Here is a 6,890-nt window from a genome sequence, read left to right as displayed (position 1 = left end):
AAAACAATAGCTAAACACATTTTGCAACGGATCTAGTCCGTAACATGTCTGTTACTATTGGTGGGGTAGCTAAAGGTCAAAAAACCTGTTGCTACGGATTATATCCATAGCAATAGAGATAAGTAACTACGAATAAAAGCCGTAGCTATAATTTTTGTAGCGAAATGTACCTACGCCTACAGATTAAATCCGTAGCAATAGATATCACTAGCTACGGATAATGGCCATAGCTATAATTTCTATAGCGAAATATACCTACGGCTAGAGATTACATCCGTAGCAATAGATATAACTAGCTATGAAAAAAAGCAGTAGCTATAATTTTTGTAGCAAAATGTAGCTGCAGCTACGGATAATATCAGTAGCTAAAAGTTGAATGAAATCCGTAGCAATATGTTGAAGGAAGCAATAGCTATGGTTTTCAGAATAAGAGCTACGGCTAAAAGCCATAGCTATTTTAAATTTTTTTTATAATAATGGTGCATGTTTCCATTGCAAGAACCTACTGTGATCGATAACTCATCTAACCTTAATGCTGATAGGAATAGTACATAAAATGCAATTAGGAAAAAAATGATGCATTTTATTACAAATAGCAATCAAATCATACAATGCATCCACTACCAGAAAATGTATTAGCGAACTTTTCAACACCAGATGCACTTAATTTATTTTTTGAAAAAATGCAGCTCAAAACAGAAGAAATGGAGTGATAGACAAGCATTTGAAAATGATGTGTTTGACTTGGACACTAAGTGCACCCATCTCAAGAGAATTTGAAGTGGGCATCTAGGGTAAGTGAAGAAATATTGTTTCAACCTATTACTAGGACATGCATTTTCTAAGTAGAAATATCATTTCAACCTATTACAGGAGCATAACAAAATTCATACAACTTCAAAGATACTATTTATAGGGATGACAAGATGCAAGACAATTCCAATGATCCTTAGGGGAGAGAGCAAGAATAACGTAAAATCAAAACTATTTGACATATAAATGATGAAAACATGCACCAAGATATGGCATCTGCTGTTTGACTAAACTCTACAATTTCTATAATCGTGCATTAAAGATCATAAATGAAAAGAAAATCTAGCCTTTTTCTGAATTTCTTTCTTAACAATGGGCAATAAAAACCTTAAAGCATTTCCCTCCGACTGTCACCCAATCTACACATTAACATCTGAGCTATCCATCAAGTGGGCCTGAAATTGTGATTGGATTATAGAACAATGATTGGTTCTATAATGACTGGCAATCGGATAGTAGACTTGTCCAATGGAAGAGATTTTCAATGCCAGAGGCCATTTATGATGGAGCCCATCAGAGGTTAACAACACATGCCAGTGAAAGGAGGGCCACACTAGTGAAATTGCTAGTCAAACCAAGCATCATGCAACAACTCAACAGCAGCAGTTTTAGAAAGAAAAAACAAAAAACTCACATTTTCTGAACTCATGTTGTGTACAAAACAGAAACGGATGCCACACTGAGTGAAAGCTCCAGCCATCGGGTCAGAAAACAACAATGACCATCCCCTTCGGAGGTAGAGAAGCATCGAGATTCTCCACAACTCTACATTCTTGCAAATTTTTCAAAATTTCCCTTGTTGTCTTCACTGTCTTCCTCCTCTGTTTCATAACGAATGGAATTCCATATAACTGATCTTTCAAGCCCGCAAAAGCAGCATTCACCCCAGCAATTCCAGCTACCGACCTCCGGCTCTTGCAGCTATAAACAATCCCAAACATCTGATGGTTCAAATCCTCCGCCATTTCCATCACTACCACTATTGATCCATCCCTACTGTCCACCGTGATACTAGTCCATTTAAGACCTTTGCATTTTAGAGTTCTTTAGATGGGAGCCAATGCTTCACGCTATACATCCAGGTTTCTACATGATTTTCATCACCTAAAAAACCAAAAACCTGCAAAAGTCTCCATCTTCAAACCATAGATACAAAAAGGTAGAAAGTAAAAACTTAGAGAACACTACATAATTCCCTTACTACAATTTTCCCATTAAAACTGCTACTGAAAAAACAAAGTGCTCTTCTGGGAGAGAGTACCTCTGCACATGAACCTCATTAATGAACAAGAGGATGTCGTATACTTGTGTTGGAATAGTTGTACATGCACAGCCAAGTATTCACATAAGTTTTATCTGCATCCAATCTAGTGTGAATCTTGATCATCCAAACAAAGTGCTCTTCTGAGAGAGAGTACCTGCAAATTTGATTGCTCCAAATTGGTAATACCGATTACTTCATCAATATCTGGGATGAAAAGTTCGCCTCTGCAAACCTATTTTCTACAACTCACAACCAGTCTACTAGAATATACTTATCCATGTTTATCTAGTTTACAAGTCCATTCACCATGAATCAAAATTAGCAACAAAAACCAAATAAAAGAAAAGAAAAGAACTCAGGCCAAGCACCCAAGGCCAACTATATAGGATCCATGACCTTGTTGTCTATTGAAGATGGAATTGAGCCAGTCTTATTTTTGTTGGGATTGCTTTTGCTTACGTTGATGCTCAAATGCGAGACACATCCCATGGAAATATCTGTAGTTCCAAATCAAACCTATAAATCAACAGCAAAACAGAAGTGCAGTTTGGGTAGTATCGCACAAGTGAGAAATGTACATACTAGATGATTTATCTATGAATTCAGGCTCCACTGTAGAAAAACGAGATAAAGCCAAAAAACTACCAATTGATCAATGTACATACCGGCTGATTTATCTAGTTATTCGATGTTTTAAGTGGAAATAAACTAACCTTGAGAGCTTTTTTCCTCATTAGTATACTGAAATATTGACATAGAGAAAATGCCTCCACTGAAAATGTAGTCCTCAACCAGAACTTGCATCCTATGAGAAAACGCCATAATGAAATAGATAAATTAAACTTTGAGAATAAAAACATTGGTATAAAGTAAAAGGAATCAGAACAAAGAAATCACTGCTAGCAAAACATCCTACATTTAAGAAACTAATATTAAATTCAATGGAAAAAAACTGCATGCACAAAGAAATCAGAACATCCAAATGCAGACTCTAAGGGCTGAGGACAATAATATTTATGACTGCTAGAAGTGCCACCCTTTTTTCTTTTTCATTTTCTTTTTTGTCAAAAGAATGAGGTGGGTTGGTGATCTTGGTAACATTGGAATGGACAACTGGTTTCGCACCTAGGCGACATCAAACATATCCATGTCAAGTCCATGAGCTTGATATGCTGACGCATTTGCAGGGTTGAGATTGCATGGGTGGTTTTTGGTGCATTAAGATCATAAGCATATATGATGATTCAAATGTGTGGATTGCAAAAACTCATAGAATATCTATACACATCTAAATCATAATATAAAGGAAAGAAAGCATATCTGAATCACGTGTAGCTAGGCTGCAAGCCCCAGCCTCATCCGCATACTCAGGCTCAGCTGCAAGCCCAGCCCTAACCTCATCCGCATCCTCAGGCTCAGTTGCAAGCCCAGCCCCAGCCTCATAGCCAGCCGCCTCCATATTTATAGCCACTGCTCATGGGCTTGTGTAGGCCCTTCTTTACCTACAACACATTTATAAAATCAGCAATTTCATTTTATTTAACAGAAAATGTATGGTCTACATGACAGTTAACCAGCTTAAAATGAAATACACTCACTACCAGAAAAAAAATCTGATGACTCAATATCTGAAAATAGGGTAGCATAAAACCTACACCAAACTGAGGCTTGCATTCCTAAACCTGATGACTCAGCTCAAAATCTCATCGGGTCAACTGAGTCAGCTCACTGACTTGATGAACCCAAAGACCTACACCAAAGATGTTGAAGAAAGATAAAATGCTATCTTCAATACCTTGTTTTCCTTTCTTCTTTTGTGTTGCATTCCGGGAACCCTTATCCCACAGATGTAACATCCAACATATAACTTCCAACCTATTAAGTGAATGTAATATCCAAAACTTTCAATAAGTTGGCCCACTATGAGGATCACCTAGTGTAAAAATCATCCCATTTATTCATCATATATATGGGTTACACCTAGAAAAAAATGTCTTACCATTGATAAATGCCAAAATAGAAGGGGGTCGCCGGCTCTATCAGTGATGTAGCTGCAGCAACCAAAGCATGTTTAAAGACATTGAGTGTTGATTAGTACAAACCAGTGCAACACATCTGAAAGTAATGAGGAACATTGCAGCCCCTAGGCAATGAGCAATTACCTGACCATCCATTCCCTTTATGCCCAGCTCCATCTCTTCAATCATAGGGCATGTGACAAACCCAAAGCCCTTCAAATATCCTGATGTTCGGTCAATTACCACCCTAGCTGATACATGACAAGATACATATACAATGGCATGAATTTTATTGCTCTTACACAAACCTTGAACAACTAACCAAATTTTACTACATACCTGATTTTGGGCATGCATTAGTTCTACTTCTGAAATTTACTACAAACTCAGAATTTTATTCTAAAGAAAAAGAAATTCCAAATCAAGATTTTTCTTTAAAAAGAAAGCCAGAAATAAAATAATACATAAATAAATATCAATATATATATAGGTGTGATGTGTCTAACTCATACAAAACACAAGGACTGCTACTAATTGCATTGGAATAATTACTCCAATGTCAATTAACCCATCAATATCTCATGATAGGTGGTTGTGTCCAACTCACAAGTGAGATAAGAATAGGACCTTCTTGTTCTTACCTCAATTGTGATTTGTAGCATCAAAAGTGGGAAATGACAGCCTGCATAAAGGCAGGTTATGTTTTCCACTCTGCCTTAAATAGAAAATGGGTCAAACCTTAGCCTGTGCTTGGCCCACTTTACATTCGTGGAATTGTATTCTTATGATGCACTTAGAGAGTTTGAGTAAAAAATTGGCATTAATGTGGTAAGAAATGAGCATAAAAGAAAATGGAAATTGGGAGAATATAAGGTAAGAGAGTTGGTATAAATGATTTACCATTGCAACCTCTTCATAGTTATCAGTTAATAAAGATAGCTTCTTCAATCCACCACTTGAAGTCAAAGCAACTTCCCCTGCTACACCTTGAAACACATTGCACTAGACCTACAATAAGCTACCAACTGCTTTTCCCAAGTGATTGTCAACGGTAGGCATTCAATCCCATTTATATGTAGTAAATAGCTATTTCTGATGGTTTCTGTGGTAAAAAGACATGCACATTTATATGTAGTAAAAAAGGAAAACATGTGTATCATTCGTATTTTGTGGCATACATTTGATGGGGCATTAATGGTTTCTGTTAGCCTGACCTGCCTGACCTTAAACGGCAAAAAGAAAAGAAAAAATGAAAAAAAAAATAGCAAATTTTAAAAAAGACAATAAATACATGCTTATATATAAACAAGTTACATACATGTTGTTATAAAAAAAAACATGCTTATAATAATTTCAAGCATGAGCACAAGCAACCTAATCAGGATAAAGAGTAAACCACAATAATAATAATAATAATAATAAAAGTACAAAATGCCCAAAAATGTCCAAAGATGCCCGAATCAACTTTTCTTTCCTTACTCTTCCAAGCATGAGCACAAGCAACCTAATCATGTATCATTTACAATAAAAATAAAATAGATAAGAAAAAATTGATTAAAAAATTCAGTGGAAAAAAGGGGTTAAAACATGAATAACAGGAAAATCATCCAAATGGGCCCTAATAGAACACGCATCAAATATGATTGGGTTAATTAGGGCCCATTACATTGAAAATACAAAACAAAAGAAGAAACCTAAAAAACGAAAAAAAAAATGATTATTTATCTGTCTTGCATGTTTTTCGCAATTCCCAAAGTGATCCATTCAACTCAGATTCATCAAACACGCTTGAATTTTGTATTTGGATATGAAAATAGGCATATAGATTTGGTCAAAACCACAGTATAATCTTCCTCCAAGCTCAAGGTGAAGAAAAAAGAATTTTTTTTTAAAGGAAAACATTCAGTTATGTAAGTTGATCCAACTGATGTATTCTGATGAAGACCAACAATCCTTCTCTGCATAAAAGGAATGAGAATACAGCCGGCAAATGCAATTACTTCCCAAATAGGTATAAATTCCTTGTTGATGCAAACTAGTTGCATTCTCCAATCTGCAATTTATTCAAACTGGCCTTAAGACAAACTATTTTACCTTTCTCAACATTTATAAATGGCATTTTAAGAAACATTGTTTCCTTCATTTCTATTTCCACGAAGCCAAATAGGCAGTCCTGACCATTGGTCTGTTACATTCTTCCTTGTGTAGAGTATTAAATTCTTTTAGCTGGGACAATTCTAGCCTTTTGATTGTGGCAAAAAAAAAAGTTCATTTTGGTTAAAAATTAGAGTGCCGGTCTCCATCCAAATGAAATTTATCCAAAGATTGGTGCCTGTGAATTTCCCATCACGAAGATTTTTAGGCCTTCATCAATCTGCAGTTCGATGCAATAGGCCAATGGTCTGGATTATAGAACCATGGGTCCCATTGTGGAATATAATGTTTGTCCTTGCACAACTACAAATGGGAATGTAAAATCTATAAACAAGAAACACTACTCTTAAAACAACATGAATGCAATTAAAATCTACAAAAAAGATAAGTATTAAATAGGTGCATATAAGGAAAAAAATTCCAATAAATTTAAATTTTTGAATGTACCAACTAATCCAACCATATGTCGAAGAAGAGAGGCAACATGCACATGGAGAGAGGAAATGAACCTTTCCAACTATTTTTTGCTGCAACTAGAAAGTAGAGAAATAGGAATAGATCCTAAAGATTTTATACAATGCCTTGTAAACAGCAAAGCTAAAACAGATTGACAAAAAAAAGAGAGTATAATAAAATTTCTA

The 6,890-nt window shown here is 35.6% G+C and overlaps 1 long non-coding RNA gene across 1 annotated transcript; it reads right to left on the bottom strand.

Moving 5' to 3' along the window:
- Positions 1-1,192: 1,192 nt before the first annotated feature.
- LOC131237279 (uncharacterized) lies at positions 1,193-6,684 on the bottom strand. The gene is made up of 7 exons (XR_009167152.1): positions 4,996-6,684; positions 4,435-4,494; positions 4,240-4,346; positions 4,077-4,128; positions 2,791-2,882; positions 2,075-2,231; positions 1,193-1,933 (listed from the first exon to the last, which is right to left on the bottom strand). It is a non-coding gene; the product is annotated as an uncharacterized LOC131237279 (long non-coding RNA).
- Positions 6,685-6,890: the final 206 nt, after the last annotated feature.

Source organism: Magnolia sinica, chromosome 2, assembly GCF_029962835.1.
Source record: "Magnolia sinica isolate HGM2019 chromosome 2, MsV1, whole genome shotgun sequence".
NCBI classification, from domain to species: domain Eukaryota; kingdom Viridiplantae; phylum Streptophyta; class Magnoliopsida; order Magnoliales; family Magnoliaceae; genus Magnolia; species Magnolia sinica.
The sequence above is the reverse complement of the archived record's forward strand: the minus strand, read 5'-3'. Positions and strand labels throughout refer to the sequence as shown.